The sequence below is a fragment of the Mustelus asterias genome, chromosome 6 (assembly GCF_964213995.1).
Source record: "Mustelus asterias chromosome 6, sMusAst1.hap1.1, whole genome shotgun sequence".
In the NCBI taxonomy this organism is placed as follows: domain Eukaryota; kingdom Metazoa; phylum Chordata; class Chondrichthyes; order Carcharhiniformes; family Triakidae; genus Mustelus; species Mustelus asterias.
In genome coordinates this window covers 105,680,278-105,703,156 of record NC_135806.1, presented here as the reverse complement: position 1 = coordinate 105,703,156, position 22,879 = coordinate 105,680,278, and the positions used below count along the sequence as shown (strand labels likewise).

At 43.6% G+C, this 22,879-nt stretch overlaps 1 protein-coding gene across 6 annotated transcripts in view; it reads left to right on the top strand.

Moving 5' to 3' along the window:
* Window positions 1–22,879, top strand: part of ssbp2b (single stranded DNA binding protein 2b) — a 441,186-nt gene that overhangs the window by 5,514 nt on the left and 412,793 nt on the right. The window lies entirely within an intron of this gene.

The window sequence follows — 22,879 nt, the reverse complement described above, 5'->3', positions numbered from 1 at the left end:
TTACTACACAAGATAATAGCACATGGAGCACGGAATAGAATAAAAAATTGAATTTAAAAAAAATTGGTTGGCCAACAGGAAGCAAAGAGTAGGTATAAATGGGACTTTTTCAGATTGGCAAGCTGTAATTGGTGGAATGCCTCTTAATTTTTTACAATCCATATCAGTGACTTGGGGTGACGAGACCAAACGTATGGTAGCTAAATTTGCTGATGACACTAATATAGGTAGGGAAGTAAGTTGTTCTGTAGAGAGCCTGCAAAGGGATATAGACAATTTAAGCGAGTGGCCAAAAAATTGGCAGATGGAGTATGACATGGGTAAATGTGAACTTCACTGGCAGGAGGAATAGAAAGTCAATATACTATTTAAATGGAGAAAGCTTGTAGAACTTGGTGGCGGAGATGGAGCTGGTTGTCCTGGTAAATGATTCACATAAAACGAGTGGTACAGTAGGTGATTGGAAAGGCTCATGGAATGTTCACATTTATTGAAGAGGAATGGAGTAGGGAAGTTTTATTGCAGCTTAACCCAGCATTGATGAAACTGCATTTGGAGTACTGTGTAGTCGTCTTATTTGAAAAAAATATATAATTGCATTAGAACCAGTTCAGAGAAGGTTAACTTGACTCGTTCCTGCATTGACGGGCTTATCCAATGAAGAACAGTTAAGCAGCTTGAGGCCTATATCTGTTGGGAGTTTAGAAGAATGAGAGGTGATCTTATTGAAACATATGGGACCTGAGGGGACTTGATAGGGTGGATACCCAACAGACGTTTCCTCTTTTGAGGGAGACTAAAACTAGGTGACATGGTTTAAGATGAGTATTATTTTCTGAGGCTTTTTGGTGTGTGGAATTCTCTTTCCGAGAAAATAGTGAAGGCTGGGTCTCTAAATTTATTCAAAAACAGAAAATGCTGGAAAATCTCAGCAGGTCTGACAGCATCTATGGGGAAAGAATAGATGTGGAGATGCCGGCGTTGGACTGGGGTAAGCACAGTAAGAAGTCTCACAACACCAGGTTAAAGTCCAACAGGTTTATTTGGTAGCAAATACCATAAGCTTTCGGAGCACTGCTCCTTCGTCAGATGGAGTGGATATCTGCTCTCAAACAGTGCACAGACACAGAAATCAAGTTACAGAATACTACTTAGAATGCGAATCTCTAAAGCCAGCCAGGTCTTAAAGGTACAGACAATGTGGGTGGAGGGAGCATTCAACACAGGTTAAAGAGATGTGTATTGTCTCCAATAGAGCCAGCGTTTTGAGTCCAGATGACCGTTTGATCTCTAAATTTATTCAAGGCTGCATAAGATAGATTTTTGATTAGCAAGGGACTCAAATGTTATGGGGGCTGGACAAGAAGGTGGAGTTGAGACCACAACCAGATCAGCCAGGAATCATAGTGAATAGCAGAGGTAGCTTGAAAAGCCAAATGCCCAACTCCTGCTCTTAAGTACTATGTTCCTATGACTCATTAAGTGCTAATCCAAACTCAGTACTGGTCTCTCGGTGCTAGTATCTGAGCTGGTGGCTGAGTGTCGGATTGAATGATGGAGCTTCTTCATCAGTACTGTTCCCTGTCTTCTTACTGTTGCTATGGTAGTTGGGCAGTTGACAGTTGTTGGATGCTTGAAAACAGACAATCCAGAATGGGAAGGTTGGGGTAGGAGAAGCAAGTTGGAATGGAAAGCAAATTCCTTGATGAGACCATCAGCAGCTTTTACATTTGCTCAATAGCAACAGGAGGGTGATCTGTGAGTTGACAAGGGGCGTAAGACAGGCACGTACAATTATCCTTCATGTTCTCAGTGATGTGGAATGCCAAAGGTCCTGTTGCAACTAGTCTTGTGATACAGAGAGCCAACTGCTCTGTAAGACCTATGATACCCAGTGTTTTTGTCCCCTCCTAACTCTGCTCTGCTCTCCTTATTAGTCACTTTGCCCTGTAAGACAAAGGGAGGAATACTAGTTATTTTGTTGCACTGTCTGGTGTTCTTGCCAGAGCTGGATAGCTGAAAGTATGTGGAGGTGATTGTGAGTCCTGAGTGATAGGGACTGGTTCTGGGTAAATGAAGTGATGTGTTGTATGGAGCAGGGTGAGAAGCCGGAGGGGAAGTGGGTAAGAGATGTCATGTGAAGATGCATTCAGTGACCTTGAGGTCATTAAGCTTCTTATGGCACTGGTATTCAACTGCAGAATCTGAAATTCTACCTGCTATTTGCTCCCAATGCCTCCTTAAATGTTGTGGAGATGCCGGCGTTGGACTGGGGTAAACACAGTATGGAGTCTAACAGCACCAGGTTAAAGCCCAACAGTCCTATTTGGTAGCAAATGCCACTAGCTCTCGGAGCGCTGCTCCTTCGTCAGGTGAGTGGGAGTTCTGTTCACAAACAGGGCATATAAAGACACAAACTCAATTTACAGAATAATGAATAATGATTGGAATGCGAGTCTTTACAGCTAATCAAGTCTTAAAGGTACAGACAATGTGAATGGATTGTCAATGTGAGTACATTGTCTGTACCTTTAAGACTTGATTAGCTGTAAAGACTCGCATTCCAATCATTATTCATTATTCTGTAAATTGAGTTTGTGTCTTCATATGCCCTGTTTGTGAACAGAACTCCCACTCACCTGATGAAGGAGCAGCGCTCCGAAAGCTAGTGGCGTTTACTACCAAATAAACCTGTTGGACTTTAACCTGTGTGTTGTTAGACTCCTTACTGTCCTTAAATGTTGTCAGAGAGACTCCTGGCTCCCAGAGAACCATGTTGTTTCTCCTGCTGTTCACCACCATTTAGGCCTTCATTCATGACCCTGGAGCCTTTTCAGTGCACTGCTGTTCTATTTTCCTTGTTTAGAATTGTAGCAATAATATCAACAATGGCCTTCTGTAAATCAGTTCAGCTGTCCTTTCTTCAAGAGGGACAGGCTGCTTTTAAGAACATTAATTAAAATTCCATGGTTCCCTGCTGAAAGCAGAGGCACCCAGTAGTACAACAGGTTCTCTGCCCTATACTACATTTGAGTAAGTGAGGTAGGCATCACCAAATTTACATGCTGCCTACTTCCACCAGAATTGGTGTGGGCAGGTTGCGAATAATGACTCCCTTGCTCAAAAATTGGTGTAACCTAATTATTAGCTCTCTGATGCCAGAGAAGTTAAATGTGAGGTACCAAGCTTGATGTCAATGTAAAATACTGCAGAAGTGGTATTAGGTAATTGAATGTTGCAGGATCAGGAACTTGTAAGTGTTTGTACAGTGGAACCCAATTACAATGATTATTTATCGACTTTGATAATGTATACAGTGATGATGATTCTTGGGTGGATCAAGGCTGCTGCTGCTTATTTTATTAATGCACTGGGTGCAGTACAGGAGGCTGCTTTGTGAAGTCCTCCTAGAAGTTTTAGTAAACTAAAAATAATTGAAGGTAGTTTATTCTGAAACACATAATTTAGTGGATTGTACTCTTGTTTCTCCTGATGGTGGCTGATATTTAATTGTGTTACTCACAATGCACAAACACAAAATGTAACATTGGAGAAAATACATTTTTATACCTTTCAGAGGTGAGTGTTTCAAAAAGTGGCAGTTGATTATTTTCTGTGGTTTCTATTCAACAAATTGGAAATAAGGATGACATGTTTAGTTAGTCCTACTGGCTATCTGAGACTTGAGCAAGACAAGAGGCTCTGCAGTATACTAAGATGTGTATGCTAGTGTTGCGTATTCTGCATTTGAGTTCAACAGTAGATGGGTATTGATGAAATATTTATAATATTGGCTAGCAAGTTCCTTCCACCTCCATAACATTGCTGGCCTCCGCCCTGACCCCAGTCCACTTAATCGTTCACATCCATGCCAATTGTCGCCTTCAGACTTGAGTATCCCAGTGCTGCCTTGGCCAGTTTCCCATTATTCATCCTTCACAATCTTCAGCTCATCCAAAACTCTACTCCCTGTAACTTTATCCCATACCAAGTCATCACCCAGTACATTTGCCTGCCCTGACCCACATTTGTGATTGATGCCTCTTTCCCTGCCCCGTCCAAATGTCCAATTTGATGTTGTCAGCCTTGTGTTTAAATCCTTTCCCTGCTGTAGGCTTTCTGTTACTCTGACACTCTGGCCTCTTGCCTACCTTCCTCCTTTACACATTTTTCCAGCAGTACATTCAACTACCGAGGCCATATGCTTTGGAAAGCTCTCAAATTCCTTTCAAATTTCCATCAATTATTCTTTAAAACCCTCCTTAAAATCCAGTTCTTTGATCACCACCGATTCTAATATTGTCTTTGGTTCGGCATCCATTGTTGTCTGATTACTTGTGTGTGAAGCCTCTTGAACATGCCTTTTCTGTGTTAAAGGTGCTATATAAATGAAAGTTATAAATTGCTTCAGGCACAATATGAATACTGGAATTCTGGCATGTTACTATGAAAACAAAATGCCCAATTTAAAAAAGAAACTTCTGAGATGTGCATGTTTTAATGTATTTCAAAACATTTTGCAAATTGAGATTTCCATTGTACATACAAAATGGTATCAAATCCTTTCCTGTAACTGCTAGTATTCTGCCATGTCCAACAAATGTGGTCTACATTCGGCTGATAAGTGGCTTGAAGTATCTACCAGTGATGTAAGAGGGAATTAAATCTGTCTACTTTATAGGGCTATATATAACCTGCTTAGGTGATTTTGTTTTCTGCAATGTGCAGGAATAAATTTGAAAATATTTTTTCTAAAACTGAGGAAATGTAACTATCTTTTACAAAATGGCCTTTTACAATTATTTTTAAAAATGCTTAATTTGCATCAATGTTTTACTTAAAATCAATTGATTTAGTGGTTCTTGGGAGAGATGATAGTTTCATTTTAACTTGTTGTTGTCTCCTAGGAACATGTGTTCTACACAATGGTCACAATAACTGGAAGATAAATTTAGTTTGTATAGACTGCCTTTGATAATAAGGTTTGATGTAAACATCAGTTCTCAGAATTTTGACATTTAACAGTGCATAATACTGTATCATGCCACAAATCATTAAAATTTTGTATGGAAATACCAGTTTAGTTATGTCTTTATATGCCTGTTCTTGGGGGTGTAAGACAAGGTTTTTGAACTCCACTTGCTGCTTTGCTTTAGTATTATTTTCTCTGCTGTTAATTCCATCTCTGGCAGGTGACTGGTTCTACTGTTGGACCCAGAAATTGAACTGTGGAATTAAGGTTCTTTGGGACCAAGTTCCAGTCATGTATTTAAATTTGATATCTAGTTTCCAATAATTCTATGAAATTCTGGGCAGCACGGTAGCACAGTGGTTAGCACTGCTGCCTCACAGCGCCAGGGACCCAGGTTCGATTCTCGGCTTGGGTCACTGTCTGTGTGGAGTCTGCATGTTCTCCCCATGTCTGTGTGGGTTTCCTCCAGGTGCTCCAGTTTCCTCCCACAATCTGAAAGACGTGCTGGTTAGGTGCATTGGTGATGCTAAATTCTCTCTGTGTACCCGAACAGGCACCGGAGTGTGGCGACTCGGGGATTTTCACAGTACTTTTTTGCAGTGTTAATGTAAACCTACTTGTGACACTAATAAATAAACTAAAATAAACTTTATGTGTAGAATAGAAAATAGTGCAGAATGTAGGACATAAATGTTACTTAATAACTTATGAAAAGATAAAGAAAGTCAACAACTTTTTTCTGGTATTGGAGAATTCCCATAGCTTCTTAATGTTATGGAAATGGAACCAGATACAGAAATCATAATATAAAATAAGTGTTCTGAAATGTTCTTGAGGTATTTGTTTTAGGTTCTACATATGATTAGTCTTGTAATGGCACAGCAATCTTCAGGGACCACAAGACGCTTTGGGCCAAATCGGAGAATCCACTTCTTTGCTTCTGGAGATTGTCACAAAAGCAGCCAAAACTATGTTATTACATTGTTTTGTCCTTTTATCTAGATTTTATCTCATTGGTAAAAGTACCATTCTTGAAATTTGTTTTGATTGCTATTTCATACTTTACAAAATGAGGACATGTTGCTTCCAGTGTAGCATCCATGGTGCATGTGCACAATTCTGTTGCGAGCCACACCAGATACCATCTTGGGTAGGGCATTGGTGTGGGCACAAGTAGTATGCAGAGTAGGCAGACTGGGATGCCATTCAGCATTTGACATCAGCACCACCATTTTAGAGATTAATTCCTCAACTAAAGTCATCTCTTAAACTTGCATAACTGAACACCCGGGAGGATCCCAATAGTGCTATTGAAAGAGATCATTAGCTACTTCCAGGTTAGTTGCTGGTTGATTTCTACTAAGTTTCTCAAAAAGCTTGATGGCCTGTGGTGTTACTTAGAGTTACTGACTTGACGGGGAGTAGTGTGGAGATGCTAAAGAACGTAGTCCTGATTTCAAGGATTCTGCTCAGACCACTTGCTCCAGGATGTAGATGCAGTAGGTTGTATTCCTCCTCAGTCTGCAGTAATTAGGGATAATGAGTAGTGGCAGTACAGAGGAGAGTAAACTGCTAGGAAATGGAAGAGGGGGAAGAGGGTGCATGGTTGGGAGAAGGGCTCCAGGAGGAGGCTATATTCGCTCAAGATATTTGGTAAGCAATTCGTTAACCTTGACCTCAGTGAGGAGCAGTGTATCAGATGTCTCCACTTGTGTAAGAAGGTGCTCACAGAAATTTGCTGCCTGCTGCATCTAGAAATGCAGTTTCAGGATAGGGTGAGGAGGGCATTGTCTGTGAAGATGACCATGAACTTTTGTGTGTCAAGTTCATTCCATACAACATCTCACAGTTCGGTCTAGCTTACAGGGAGGTCATTGAGGCTCTGTGTGCAAAGACAGCTGAATATATTTCATTCCATCTTGCCAGAGAGAAGTTGGCAGAGTGAGGATGTGGTTTTGCAAGTTTTGCAAACTTTTCCATGGTGCAGTATGCCATTGATTGCATTGGTGTCCTATGCATTGCATGTAAATTCTGAGATGTATTTTAACTGGAAGGATTCCACTGTCATTGCCTTATTAATTACATTGTTAAATGGAAATTACATTGTTGATGTTTAATGGCAATTTTATTGTTGAGTCAATGACATTGTTAAACAGGTGTTGGGTATTTGTACACCTATAAGCATCCATTTCCTTCCGCACCTGGTGGGTACTGCAGGGGCTGGGGTCTTTTATTGATGCATTTAATCACATTTTATTTTGACATTTTAAGTTTCCGTTGCAATTTTTTTGGTTTGATGCAGTATCCTTTTAAGAGGCTGCTCTTTTAATTTATCCATAGTTTATTTGATTTCATTTAGTTGGTTTGACATCCATTCTGCATTCATGGCCTGGAGAGGGAGCACATGGTGTCTACCGCACCATCAAGGCCTTCCATTACAGATGGGCACCCCGGGGATTGGGGTGTCTTATTGACCCCTTTAATTGCATATAGATTTGTTGTTTTAAGTTTGCTTTGTGATTTGTTTTTATTTGATGTAGTATTCCTTTAAGGGGCTGCTCTTTTCATTTGTGCCACAGTTTGTTTAATTTAATTTAATTGGCTTAACCAAAAGAGCATAAACATCCATTCAGGCAATCAAGAGGATCGTCTGGTCCAACTGTCTGTCGCTCTTCTGTAGCTACGTTTGTGGATGGATGTCCCTGAAGAGGAAGCGGTGTTCGGCGGCAAGACTGAGGCCTTCTGTGCCTGGTGGGCACTATGGGAATTGGAGTGTTTTATCGACGACTCTAATCACTTTTTGGTTTTGATGTTTTTAGTTTTCTTTGTGGTTTGATTTTGTTTGATGTATCCCTTTAAGGGGCTGACTTATATTTTGTTCTTAATTTGTTAATTTTGTTTAATTGGTTGTTCAAAATAGAATAAACCTCCATTCGGGAAATTGAGGCCGTCGGGCCAGATTATCTGCACCTCTTCCACGGCTACGTCCGTGCTTGGGTATCTATAGAGAGGGAGCGCACTGTGCCCACAGGCACCATTGAGACCTTCCCTGTCTGGTGGTTATCGTGGGGGGCTGGGATGCTGGGGAATACACCATGGCAACATTAGGAGATGTCAGGCCAGTGTTTGAATCTTAAATCCTTCTGCATTCAGACAGACCATCCTCCCCACATTGTGCAAGCCTCCACAGATCAAATCCATTAATGCCACTTGCCTAACAGCCTCCCCAGTTTTCAAAACAGCTGCCCCCAATTGCACTCCCCCACCACCCCCAAACCATCGCTACAATCCAAAAGCTGAGTTTTCAAGAGACAGCTGTGAGCCCCTGGAATCAGAATGCCCGGGAGACTCCCTCCAAGCTCACCTTGACCAATGGATTCGCTCCAGTGAGGGGATATCGTGCTCTAGGACCACTTCCTTTGGCAGTATGAGGCTGGCCAGTTTGGCATGTTCACCTCTGATCATAGCCCTTTCCGTCTTATCATGCATCTCCTTCTCCTGGAAATGAGAAAGGACATTGTAATGAATATGCTGTGCTGCAATCATACCTTGAAATATGTGGTCAGCATGTACTTTGTTGGGGGCTAACGTTTCTCAATGCTCTTCGCCAGCTGACAGGCGCCACAGTACCATCCTCTTGCCTCCCCCATTCTGCTAAACTCCTGTGGCAATGCAGAGTGGCGATATCTGCGTCATGCACCTCCTACACTTAGGCAATACAGTAGGCAATCCCAGTTTCAAGTCATTTCACATCACACCCTTCCATCTCTGAAATGGTTAGATACTCTGGCAGATATCAAAAGGTCACTGAGACCTTTCTGCCACTGCAGCCAGGTTCTCTGGATGACCCCACAACTGCTGGTCACCACTGTGACCTCCATCCAGGCTGGTTGTGTGGGGCTGGGAGATTTCCTCTTCTCGTTTTCTGGCAGTGGACATCCCACATATACACAGCTGGGAGGAGGACTTGTATCAATCTGTAGGCCTGTCCTGTCTCTGAACCCATCAGCAGCTAGTGGCTCCTTTTTTACCTTCATCTGTGGTGAGGCAGAGAGATAAAGGGTTGAATTTTTGAATTTGAGTGTTTTCCTGGACACTTGCTTTTCAGCATCAGCTGCATTCAAATGTCCTTTCTTCCATGGCAAGAGTCCTGAATGATTCATTGCTAGCACAAAGGGCAACCTACATGTCACACCAAGTTCTTACCTGCTGCAATTCTTTAAAGGATTTAAAAGTTTTCCTGCAAAAAGCTTCAGCCTCCAAATTATGATTAATGCGGTAGGTGCCATAGTCCCGTGCCAGTCACTGTGACTGACTTTTGGTTCATGGCTTGCCTCTTCTGCTCCCTTGCATTGCTGGTTGGATATGCTGCCCACCATTTCTCATTGCTGTTGACCAGTACCCTACCGGGTGCTTGCTAATTGGACGAAAAACGTATTGTTCTGTGAGAACGGGAGTTGGTGATCAGCCCATTTCTGGGTCCAACACCTGCCCATTGCCGAGCAACGTAAAATTCATCCCCATGTGGTATTGAATCGAGGTCCTTGGGCTATGCTGTTGGCATTGTCTGCAATCGCTATCTGTTCCCTATTCAGTTTGTGTGAAAGACCTTCTGTTTCCCTGTGGATAGAGGCCATTTCTCCTCCTATCCACTTTCATCTTTGTGGCCAGCAGTGCTGTGTTTTAAGGATTTCCGAGCAGGCTTTCTGCCCTGTTTCACCATTAGTCTTCTTACAGGTCTGACTCTCTTTGCCAGCTACTTCCAACACCTGCTGTGGCCAGGGCATGCATCCTGTTTAAGAGGTTCAGGCTGACTTTACACAGCAGATACTAGATATCAGTGATGCTCATCTTGCACAAAATGAGAGCCCCCTAACGAGATGTGCAGCCACTCAACAGCGCATTTAGCTTTGGGCTGCATGCTATTATTTAAATTAAGAGGCAGCAAATAGCTTGTGTTCTGCCTGCATAGTAGGCAATGGGCATGGGTTAATCAAGCATTGTGATCACCGTGCCTGCTTTTGGGGACAATCATTTTTTTCCCCTGATTAATTCTGTTCGACTGTTTGACCTTGGAATTATTTATTACCCAAGCATCTCATAGACTTATGAGATTTTGAAAACTTCCAGTTGTACGATTGGTACTTGAATACAAATGAAGCCCACAATTTTCAATCTTTTTTCTTATCAGAACCACACAACATTAATGTATTTAACAGAGCATATAAAATCAGGTCAAAAATATTCTGTACTCTTTGGGCTAGAAGTTATGCTACTTCGCCAGAATCCCCAAACATTAGGGGTTTTCCCCTTGGCAGTTGTAACATCTGTGACTAATTCTCGTGTGGAGGAATCTGTCAGGAGCATGGAAAATCCATTGATCGCACCAGAGTCAAGAGTCACCAGGAGCATGACAGAGAATCTTTCATAGATGTTTGAATATTCTGTGGTTTATGTTCACTCAAGCAGCACACACGTGCCATGGACACACATGAACTTGGCAGCATTGCCATTTGGCACAAATCTTTTTCTTTATGAAACAAACTACTATTAAGATTTATCCTCCTATAATGTCACAAAGTTCTATAATTCTGGTAGTTTGATAAAACTGATGAGAATGTTGTGGGAGAACTGAAACAGCAGGTGGATATAGTCTGGTCTTCAAATATGTCATAATCTGATGCTAATATTTTATATTAACCTTTTTTGGGGAGATGAAGACGTAGTGGCAAAGTCACTGGGATAGTAAACCAGCTGCCTCGGCTAATGCTTTGAGGACAAGGATTCAAATCCCATCTTGGCAGCTGGTAGAATTTAAATTCAATTCATAAATCTGGGATATAAAGCTAATCTCACTAATGGTGACCATTAGGTGGCCAACTGTGAGTAAATGCATTCTTGGAGGTTTCATCACATGATAATAGCCAATGCATCCATCCTTGTGACACATTGTCTTCCTCCAATTGGATGGGAATACGACTCCTTGTCCAATTAGACGATGCATGACTGTCGGCCAAGCAGCAATTCTTTTATCCCCATTTTCAATATTTGTATTTCTGGTAAAACAAAACATTTAAATGATTCATGACATTATGATTTTTCTTCAGGATTCCACTCATCGGTGTCCTGGAGATTGATCTTCAATTTCTGGCAACTCCAGGTCAATCCTAGAGGATTGGTAACCCAAATTTTGCGAACAGTGCTTTTCATAGAATCTCTACAGTGCAGAAGATGGCCTTTTGGCCCATTGAGTCTACACCAACTTTCCGACAGAGCATCTTATCGAGACTCACTCCAGCCCTATCCCCATAACCCCATATTTACCCTGCCAATCTCCTTAACACATAGATCTTTGGACACTAAGGGGCAATTTTAGCATGGCCAGTCCACTTAATCTGCACATCTTTTGACTGTGGGAGGAAACTGGAGCACCTGTAGCAAACCCTCCCAGACGCAGGGAGAACGTGTTATCTCCACACAGTCATCCAAGGCCGGAATCAAATCCAGATCCCCGGTGCTGTGAGGCAGGAATGCTAACTACTGTGCCACTGTGCTGTACACTTTTAGTCTTCTCTTTTGCACTGAGATACTGTGCTTCCACATTATCGGGGATGGGGTATTTGTGGAGCTGCTTCTTCCGGTTAATTTAATTATTCATTACCATTCTCGATTGTGTGTGCCAGGATTGCAGAACATTGATCTGATCCATTGGTTGTGGAATCACTTGGCTCTGGTCATAGTATGTTGTTTGCACTGGTTAGCATGTGTGAGCCCTGTTTGCAGCTTTACCAAGTTTTTACCTCCTTTTCAGGCATGCCTAGTGCTATTCCTAACATGGTCTCTTGCATGCTTTGCACCAGGATTGGTCCTCTGACTTGATGGTAATGGTATTTCAAGGGCTATTCTATGTCATGAGGTTACAAATTGCAGTAGAATATAGTTCTGTTACTGATGGCCTGCAGTGCCTTCTGCACACCCAGTTTTGAGTTGCTGGATCTGTTCTGAATCTATCCCATTTAGCACTGTGGCAGTGCTACACAACATGATGGAGCATGTAGGTGTGAAGACATGACTTCATTTTCACAAGGACTGTGTGGTGCTTACTGCTGTTATATTCCAGAAAGCCAGGTGGTTTAAGAACTAGAAAGAATGTTTAAGAACTTCTACAAGTATTTATTTACAGAAACAAAAAATGTAGGCCGTGATTCTCTCATCCTGCTGCGCCAATTTTTTTGCGCAGCGGGCCGGGAGATTGTCACGTTGGCTGATTTGCAGGGTTCACACACGCGTTTGCACCATGCTAGCATTTCCCAGCACCAGATTTCTGACAGCGTCTGCTCTGTGCTGAAAATCGTCAGGGAGGCACAAAGACCATTAACTTGGTAATTTCAATTTAATTTAAATGAGATTAGCGGGCCTGGGACTGAAGTCTCCAGCCCGTAGGCTCCCCCTCGCACCCGCCAGAGTGGTTCACTCCAGTGGGGTTTACTATAGTTCCCCACTTTCGGGGAACAAGCAGTCTGACCTTGCTGGAGTGAAGGAGGCAATTGGGGCCCCCCAAAGGGTTGGCGGTGGGTTGCCCTCTGGGCATTGGCACCCTGGCAGTGCCAGCCTATGCCCCCGGCACTGCCCAAGGGGAAAAGTGCCAATACACAGTGGGCTCCTTGGCATTGCCCATCAGCATGGGGCAGTGCCAAGGGGGCAGGGCAAATGGGGGCACAGTCTCGGGGCGGGGCCTGATGAGGGCAGAGCCCAGGGTGTGATCAGTGGGGGTAGGGGGTCCAGCTGCTACTCTGCACAGGGAGCGGTGGAGGAAGGAGGAAGGCCAGCGATCGGGGCGGGCTGGGTGGGGGGGGGGGGGGGGTCAGCCATTCAGCCATGGCAGGGGGGCATGGGGGCATTCAGCCTGTTGGGGGGTCAGCACTCTGGGGCAGGAGGAGGTTACTGTCGCTGGTGGGGGGGGGGGGGGGGGGGGGGGGGTGCTGGAGATTGCGGCGGGCCGGGAGTGTGGTGGTGGGGGGGCGGTGGTTGGGGTTTGGCCCAGGAATGTTCAGGGGACGAGCGATCGGGTGGGGGATGGAGAGACAGCAATGCGGGGGTCGCAGGGCTGGCCAGCGATCGAGCTGGCTAGCAATCGGGAGGCCATCAAAGCAGGGCCACTGCGCATACGTTGATCTCGGCACTGACAGATCGATGCATGCACAGTTGTCCGCTCAGTGTGCTGATTTCAGCCTCTCTAGTGGGAATAGGCTCCGCCCCCTGAAATTTAATGATATTCACTCTGGTGGTCTCTGCAGTGCACAGAGTGTGGGAGATTCTTCTGTGAACACACATTCTTCGTGAAGGGCAAGTCGTGCCTCACAAATTTGATAGAATTTTTTGAGGAGGTAACTAAGTGTGTTGATGAAGGTAGGGCAGTTGATGTCATATACATGGATTTTAGTAAGGTGTTTAATAAGGTCCCCCATGGTCGGCTTATGATGAAACTGAGGAGGTGTGAGATAGAGGGAAAGTTGGCCGATTGGATAGGTAACTGGCTGTCTGATCGAAGACAGAGGGTGGTGGTGGATGGAAAATTTTCGGATTGGAGGCAGGTTGCTAGCGGAGTGCCGCAGGGATCAGTGCTTGGTCCTCTGCTCTTTGTGATTTTTATTAATGACTTAGAGGAGGGGGCTGAAGGGTGGATCAGTAAATTTGCTGATGACACCAAGATTGGTGGAGTAGTGGATGAGGTGGAGGGCTGTGTTGTAGGCTGCAAAGAGACATCGATAGGATGCAAAGCTGGGCTGAAAAATGGCAAATGGAGTTTAACCCTGATAAATGTGAGGTGATTCATTTTGGTAGGACTAATTTAAATGTGGATTACAGGATCAAAGGTAGGGTTCTGAAGACTGTGGAGGAACAGAGAGATCTTGGGGTTCATATCCACAGATCTCTAAAGGTTGCCACTCAAGTGGATAGAGCTGTGAAGAAGGCCTATAGTGTGTTAGCTTTTATTAACAGGGGGTTGGAGTTTAAGAGCCGTGGGGTTATGCTGCAACTGTACAGGACCTTGGTGAGACCACATTTGGAATATTGTGTGCAGTTCTGGTCACCTCACTATAAGAAGGATGTGGAAGCGCTGGAAAGAGTGCAGAGGAGATTTACCAGGATGCTGCCTGGTTTGGAGGGTAGGTCTTATGAGGAAAGGTTGAGGGAGCTAGGGCTGTTCTCTCTCGGAGGAGGCTGAGGGGAGACTTAATAGAGGTTTATAAAATGATGAAGGGGATAGATAGAGTGAACGTTCAAAGACTATTTCCTCGGGTGGATGGAGCTATTACAAGGGGACATAACTATAGGGTTCGTGGTGGGAGATATAGGAAGGATATCAGAGGTAGGTTCTTTACGCAGAGAGTGGTTGGGGTGTGGAATGGACTGCCTGCTGTGATAGTGGAGTCAGACACTTTAGGAACATTTAAGCAGTTATTGGATAGGCACATGGAGCACACCAGGATGATAGGGAGTGGGATAGCTTGATCTTGGTTTCAGATAAAGCTTGGCACAACATCGTGGGCCGAAGGGCCTGTTCTGTGCTGTACTGTTCTATGTTCTATGTTCTATGAACACCCATTGAAAAAAAACAACGTGAATTACTCCAGTTTTCATGCAAATTCGACACAGAATTTTTTTGGGAGAATTCCATCATACTTCTCACCTAACAATTAAATTTTCAGTTTTTCTTTTTTAATGGGAGTGACAGTGAATCCCCAGTTCATTTATTTAACATCACCTGCATACAATTATGTTCTCTCTGTACATAATTTTTTATTCAATCAAAATTTCTTTTCATTCATTCATGGGTTGTGGGCGTTGTGAGGTATGCCAGCATTTATTATTTATCTATCATTGTCCTTGAGAAAATGGTGGTGAGCTGCCTTCCTGAATTACTGCAGTTATTTTGGTGAAGGTTCACCGACAATGCTACTTTCTGTAGCGATTTGATAAAACTGGGTGACTTGTTAGGCTATTTCTGAGGGCAGTTAATAGTCAATCACATTGCTTTGTATCTCGAGTCATGAAGGCCAGACCAGGAAAGGACAGCAGATTTCCCCCCCGCCAAAGGATATTTTTCAGATTTTTTTTTGTTGACCTTATCCAGTAGTTTTGAGTCAATTACTAGTGAGACAAGAATTTTATTCCAGATTTCAGAATTGATCCTGATGGGAGTTGAACTCATGTCACTGCAGCATTGCTCCAGGCGGCTGGATTACTAGTCCAGACATTGCCACTATGCTATCATCCCCCTAATTCTGCTCAAAGATGTACATTGGGGCGTCACGGTAGCACAGTGGTTAGCACTGCTGCTTCACAGCTCCAGGGTCCCGGGTTCGATTCCCGGCTCGGGTCACTGTCTGTGTGGAGTTTGCACATTCTCCTCGTGTCTGCGTGGGTTTCCTCCGGGTGCTCCGGTTTCCTCCCACAGTCCAAAGATGTGCGGGTTAGGTTGATTGGCCAGGTTAAAAAATTGCCCCTTAGAGTCCTGGGATGTGTAGGTTAGAGGGATTAGCGGGTAAAATATGTGGGGGTAGGGCCTGGGTGGGATTGTGGTCGGTGCAGACTCGATGGGCCGAATGGCCTCCTTCTGCACTGTAGGGTTTCTATGATTCTATGATTACAAGATACCCTTCTGCTAAGACATCAAAAATGTTTTTGTACATACATTTCTTTTTGTAAAACCATCTGACAGTTGAGGACTTGCATTCACCAATCTAACTTCAGAGATTTTCTTTCTCTGGCATTTGTTTCAAGTCAGCAAGGTTAATCCATAACCTTTTCTAACTCATACTTGTCATAGAGTGTACATTATTCTATAATGAACAATTATTCAAATAACATTTTTTAGTTATACTATTTTAAGTACTCCCATTTTACAGAATCTTACTGGAGTTGGTGTTTCAGTAGCAAGAGTACTTTTAACAATCCTTTTTATTTTCTTCGCTTTCCAAGCTAAAGAACAGCATTTTCCATGCTCGCAAATCAGATGTATTGTGAAACAAGCTGCACTAAGAATACCAACAGGAAGATTAGCATATGAAACATTGTTAAAAATGACAAGCTTCATGTTCTTTGGGTCACCTAAGGATGGGAAGTCAAATGCACATTTATCCAGATTTAACTTGCTTCATGTTTTATCTGCTCTTAAAGTATTCTCTGTTTTAGGGTATTCCATCATAGTACGTACTCCAACACGTCAAAAGTAACATTTGGTCTTGCTGGTGTCCTGGATCCAAACCCCAAGGTATATCATGAAGGCAGACGAGACCCCAACAATTTTTCTGTTTTCGCTTAAGTATGACCATAGGATGCTTTGCTCGAGGAGTAATTCTACTGGCAAATTAAGGATATTTTATGAATACAAGCTTTATTCATAACACAGTTTAAATATAACTCTAATAAAGTGAAGCAGCTTAACTTAACGGTTGAGCAATAGTTTAAAAAAAGAAAGGAAGCAACTCTAATTTTTAATCTATCACTATTTCCATTTCAAATAAGCAACGGTCCTCCTAGATTCAAATGCTACTTTAAATGAACTTGCTATAAATTGGGCTAACACCCTCAAAGTTTTCAGAGAGGTTTTGATTTTCAAAGCAGCTTGCAGACTTCTGTCTTTAAACCGTGCACTGACACCATGGTTAGCACTGTTGCCTCACAGTGCCAGAGACCCAGGTTTGATTCCTGGCTTGGGTCACTGTCTGTCACTGGAGTTTAATCCAGTTAAATGCGAAGTGATGCATTTTGGAAGAAATAATGTAGGGAGGAGTTATACAATAAATGGCAGAGTCATCAGGAGTATAGAAACACAGAGGTGTGCAAGTCCACAAATCCTTGAAGGTGGCAACACAGGTGGAGAAGGTGGTGAAGAAGGCATATGGTATGCTTGCCTTTATAGGACGGGGTATAGAGTATAAAAGCTGGAGTCTGATGATGCAGCTGCACAGAATGCTGGTTAGGCCACATTTGGAGTACTGCGTCCAGTTCTGGTCGCCGCACTACCAGAAAGACGTGGAGGCGTTAGAGAGAGTGCAGAGAAGGTTTACCAGGATGTTGCCTGGTATGGAGGGTCTTAGCTATGAGGAGAGATTGGGTAAACTGGGGTTGTTCTCCCTGGAAAGACGGAGAATAAGGGGAGATCTAATAGAGGTGTACAAGATTATGAAGGGGATAGATAGGGTGAACAGTGGGAAGCTTTTTCCCAGGTCGGAGGTGATGATCACGAGGGGTCACGGGCTCAAGGTGAGAGGGGCGAAGTATAACTCAGATATCAAAGGGATGTTTTTTACACAGAGGGTGGTGGGGGCCTGGAATGCGCTGCCAAGTAGGGTGGTGGAGGCAGGCACGCTGACATCATTTAAGACTTACCTGGATAGTCACATGAGCAGCCTGGGAATGGAGGGATACAAACGATTGGTCTAGTTGGACCAAGGAGCGGCACAGGCTTGGAGGGCCGAAGGGCCTGTTTCCTGTGCTGTACTGTTCTTTGTTCTTTGTTCTGTGTGGAGTTTGCACATTCTCCCTGTGTCTGCATGGTTTCCTCCGGGTGCTCCAGTTTCCTCCCACACTTCAGAGAAATGTGGATGAGGTTGATTGGCCATGCTAAATTTGCCCCTTAGTGTCAGGGGGTTAATAGGGTAAAGAAGTAGGGTGATGGGGATAAGGCTGTGTGGGACTGTGGTCGGTGCAGCCATAATGGGCCGAATGGTTTCTTCTGCACTGAAGGGATTGCATGATTCTATGATTCAGCCCCAGCCAGAAACTGAGCAGAAAGCTGTTTCTCTCTCTCTGCTACACACCAAGCTCCTCCCATTAATGACAGTATCACATGACCCTGTTTACCTGAACAAAAGCCCCAGCTTCCATTCCTTTGATTAGAAAAAAATCCTAGGGGATCTTTTCTTTTGTAAAGAAGAGTCCATTAGCCCTCTCCTAAGTAGATACTACATGACTAATTGAGTAGTTATCCTGCTTTCACAGCAAATGTGACATCACTGTTTAAAAAAGGAGGTAGACAAAAGGCAGGTAACTATAGGCCGGTTAGCTTAACTTCTGTAGTAGGGAAAATGCTTGAATCTATCATCAAGGAAGAAATCGCAAGGCATCTGGATATAAATTGTCCCATTGGTAAGACGCAGCATGGTTCATGAAGGGAAGGTCATGTTTGACTAATTTGGTGGAATTCTTTGAGAACATTACATGTGCAGTGGACAATGGGGAACCTGTGGATGTGGTGTGTCTGGATTTCCAGAAGGCATTTGACAAGGTGCCGCACCAAAGACTGCTACATAAGATAAAGGTGCACAGTGTTGCGGGTAATGTATTAGCATGGATAGAGGATTGGTTAACTAACAGAAAGCAAAGAGTGGGGGTAAATGGATGTTTTTCTGGTTGGCGATCAGTGACTAGTGGTGTGCCTCAGGGATCGGTGTTGGGACCGCAATTGTTTATGATTTACATAGATGATTTGGAGTTGGAGACCAAGTGTAGCGTGTCAAAATGCGCAGATGACACTAAGATGGGTGGTAGAGCAAAGTGTGCAGAGGATGCTGAAAGTCTGCAAAGGGATATAGACAGTTTAAGTGAGTGGGCGAGGGTCTGGCAGATGGAGTACAGTGTTGGTAAATGTGAGGTCATCCATTTTGGTAGGAATAACAGCAAAATGGACTATTATTTTAATGGTAAAAAATTACAGCATGCTGCTGTGCAGAGGGACTTGGGTGTCTTGTGCAGGAATCTCAAGGAGTTGGTTTGCAGGTGCAGCAGGTCATTAAAAAGGCAAATGGAATTTTGTCCTTCATTGCTAGAGGGATGGAGTTTAAAAACAGCGAGGTTATGTTGCAGCTGTATAAGGTGCTGCTGAGGCCACTCCTGGAGTACTGTGTACAGTTTTGGTCTCCTTACTTGAGAAAGGATATACTGGCACTGGAGGGGGTGCAGAGGAGATTCACTAGGTTGATTCTGGAGTTGAGAGTGTTGGCTTATGAGGAGAGACTGAGTAGACTGGGGTTCTACCCATTGGAATTCAGAAGAATGAGGGGAGATCTTATAGAAACATATAAGATTATGAAGGGAATAGATAAGATAGAAGCAGGGAAGTTGTTTCCACTGGCGGGTGAAACTAGAACTAGGGGCATAGCCTCAAAATAAGGGGAAACAGATTTAGGACTGAGTTGAGAAGCAACTTCTTCACACAAAGGATTGTGAATCTGTGGAATTCCCTACCCAGCAGTTGAGGCTACCTCATTGAATGTTTTTAAGGCAAGGATAGATACATTTTTAAACAGTAAAGGAATTAAGGGTTCTGGTGAGCGGGCGGGTAAGTGGAGCTGAGTCCACGAAAAGATCAGCCATGATCTTATTGAATGGCGGAGCAGGCTCGAGGGGCCAGATGGCCTACTCCTGCTCCTCGTTCTTATGTTCTTATGTTTCCCAGCTTCTGAGCTGTATTCCAAGCATACCAACTGTGTGTAAAAAAAACAGAATCTTAAAACATGAAATATATCAAGAACAGAGTATCATCGCAGTCTAGTCAGAGTGCACAAGCAATTCAGCTGACTAATTCCTCTGCTCCCTCTTTAGATATAACATCATCTTTCTGTAAATGAGCTTGTTGCGCACATTGAAATTGGCCGGTACGATGTTGTGGGCATCACAGCGACATGGCTGCAAGGGGATCAGGGCTGCGATCTAAATATCCAAGGATATGTGTCCTATTGAAAGGACAGGCAGCTGGGCAAAGGCAGCGGGGCCGCATTGTTAGTAAGGAATGAAGTTAAATTGATAGCAAGAAGCGATATAGGATCTGAAGGCATAGAATCTCTGTTGGTAGAGTTGAGGAATCACAATGGTAAAGAGATCCTGGTGGGAGTTATGTACAGGCCCCCTAGCAGTAGTCAGGATGTGAGGCAGAAAATGAATCAGGAGATAGAAAAGGCATATAAAAAAGGCAATATTACAATAATCATGGGGGCTTCAATATGCAGGCGAACTGGGAAAATCAGGTAGGTAGTGGATCCCAAGAAAAGGAATTTGTGGAATGTCTAAGATGTTTTTTTTGGAGCAGCTTGTGACAGAGCCTACTAGGGAACAGACAATTCTGGATTTGGTGATGTGTAATGAGGCAGACTTGATTAGGGAACTTAAGGTGAAGGAACCCTTAGGGAGCAGTGACCACAATATGATAGAATTTACCCTGCAATTTGAGAGGGAGAAGCTGGAATCAGATGTAACGGTATTACAATTAAATAAAGGTAACTACAAAGACATGAGGGAGGAGCTGGCCAGAGTTGATTGGAAAGGGAGCCTAGCTGGGAAGACAGTGGAACAGCAAGGCAGGAGTTTTTGGGGATTATTCAGGAGGCACAACAGAAATTCAAGCCAAGGAGGAGAAAACATGCTAAGAGGAGGACGAGGCATCCATGGCTGACGAGGGAAGTCAAGGACAGCATAAAAGCAAAAGAAGAAGCATACAAAGTGGCGAGGATTAGTGGGAAGTCAGAGGATTGGGAAGCCTTTAAAAGTGAGCAGAGGACAACTAAAAAAGCAATAATGGGAAAGAAGATGAAATATGTGTGTAAGCTGGCTAGTAATATAAAAGAAGATAGGAAGAGTTTTTTTTCAATATATAAAAGGTAAGAGAGAGGCAAAAATAGACATTGGACCACTGGAAAATGAGGCTGGAGAAGTAATAATAGGAAACAAAGAAATGGCAGAGGAACTGAATAGTTACTTTGCATCAGTCTTCACGGTGGAAAACACCAGTGGGATGTCAGAGCTCCAGGAGAATCAGGGGGCACAGGTGAGTGTAGTGGCCATCACTAAGGAGAAGTTTCTGGGGAAACTGAAATGTTTGAAGGTGGATAAATCACCTGGACCGGATGGAGTACACCCCAGGGTTCTAAAAGTGATAGCTGAGGAAATTGTGGAGTCATTGATGGTGATCTTTCAGGAATCAGTGGAGGCAGGGAGGGTCCCAGAGGACTGGAAAATAGTTAATGTAACACTGCTGATTAAGAAGGGAGGGAGGCAGCAGATGGGAAATTATAGGCCGGTTAGCCTGACTTTGGTCATTGGCAAGATTTTAGAGTCCATTATTAAAGATGAGATCGTGGAATACATGGAAGTGCATGATAAAATAGGACTGAGTCAGCACGGCTTTGTCAAGGGGAGGTCATGTTTGACAAATCTGTTGGAATTGAGGAGATAACAAGGAAGTTAGATAAAGGTACGCCAGTGAACGTGATTTATTTAGATTTCCAAAAGGCCTTTTTCAAGGTGTTGCATAGGAGACTATTAAATAAGTTAAGAGCCCATGGTGAGGGCAGTACAGTTGATGTTGTCTACATGAACTTTAGCAAGGTCTTTGACAAGGTACCGCATGGTAGGTTGTTGCATGAAGTTAAATCTCATGGGATCCAGGGTGACGTATCTAAATGGATACAAAATTGGCTTCTTGACAGAAGCCAGCGAGTGGTTGTAGAGAGTTGTTTTTCAAACTGGAGGCCTGTGACCAGCGGTGTGCCTCAGGGATCAGTGCTGGGCCCACTGTTATTTGTCATTTATATTAATGATTTGGATGAGAATATAAGGGGCATGGTTAGTAAGTTTTTGCAGATGACACTAAGATTGGTGGCATGGTGGACAGTGAAGAAGGTTATTTCCAATTGCAGCGGGATCTTGATCAATTGGGCCAGTGGATTGACGAATGGCAGATGGAGTTGAATTTAGACAAATGCGAGGTGATGCATTTCGGTAGATTGAACCAGGGCAGGACTTATTCAGTTAATGGTAGGGCGTTGGGGAGAGTTACAGAACAAAGAGATCTCGGGGTACATGTTCATAGGTCCTTGAAAGTGGAGTCACAGGTGGACAGAGTGGTGAAGAAGGCATTCGACATGCTTGGTTTCATCGGTCAGAACATTGAATACAGGAGTTGGGACGTCTTGTTAAAGTTGTACAAGACATTGGTAAGGCCACACTTGGAATAGTGTGTGCAATTCTGATCACCCTATTATAGAAAGGATATTATTAAACTAGAAAGAGTGAAGAAAAGATTTACTCGGATGCTACCGGGACTTGATGGATTGAGTTATAAGGAGAGGCTGAATAGACTTGGACTTTTTTCTCTGGAGCATAGGAGGCTGAGGGGTGACCTTATAGAGGTCTATAAAATAATGAGGGGCATAGACAAGGTAGATAGGCAATATCTTTTCCCAAAACTAGAGGGCATAGGTTTAAGGGGAGAGATACAAAAGTGTCCAGAGGGGCAATTTTTTCACACAGAGGATGGTGAGTGTCTGGAACAAGCTGCCAGAGATAGTAGTAGAGGCGGGTACAATTTTATCTTTTAAAAAGCATTTAGATAGTTACATGGGTACGATGGGTATAGAGGGATATGGGCCAAATGCGGGCAATTGGGATTAGCTTAAGGGTTTTTAAAAAAAAATAAGGGCGGCATGGACAATTTGGGCTGAAGGGCCTGTTTCCATGCTGTAAACCTCTATGACTCTATGTTAAGGGTAAGATCCTGGCATGGAAGAGGATTGGCTGACTGGCAGGAGGCAGAGACTGGGGATAAAGAGGTATTTTTCAGGATGGCAGCTGGTGACTAGTGGTGTGCCTCAGGGGTCGGTGCTGGGAACACAACTTTTCACAATATTGTGAACAATTTGGAAGAAGGAACTGAAGGCACTGTTGCTAAGTTTGCAGATGATACAAAGATGTGTAGAGGGACAGGTAGTATTGAGGAAGCAGGGGGGAGGCTCCAGAAGGAGTTGGATAGGTTAGGAGAGTGGGCAAAGAAGTGGCAGATGGAATACAATGTGGGAAAGTGTGAGGCTATGCACTTTGGAAGGAGGAATGGAGACATAGACT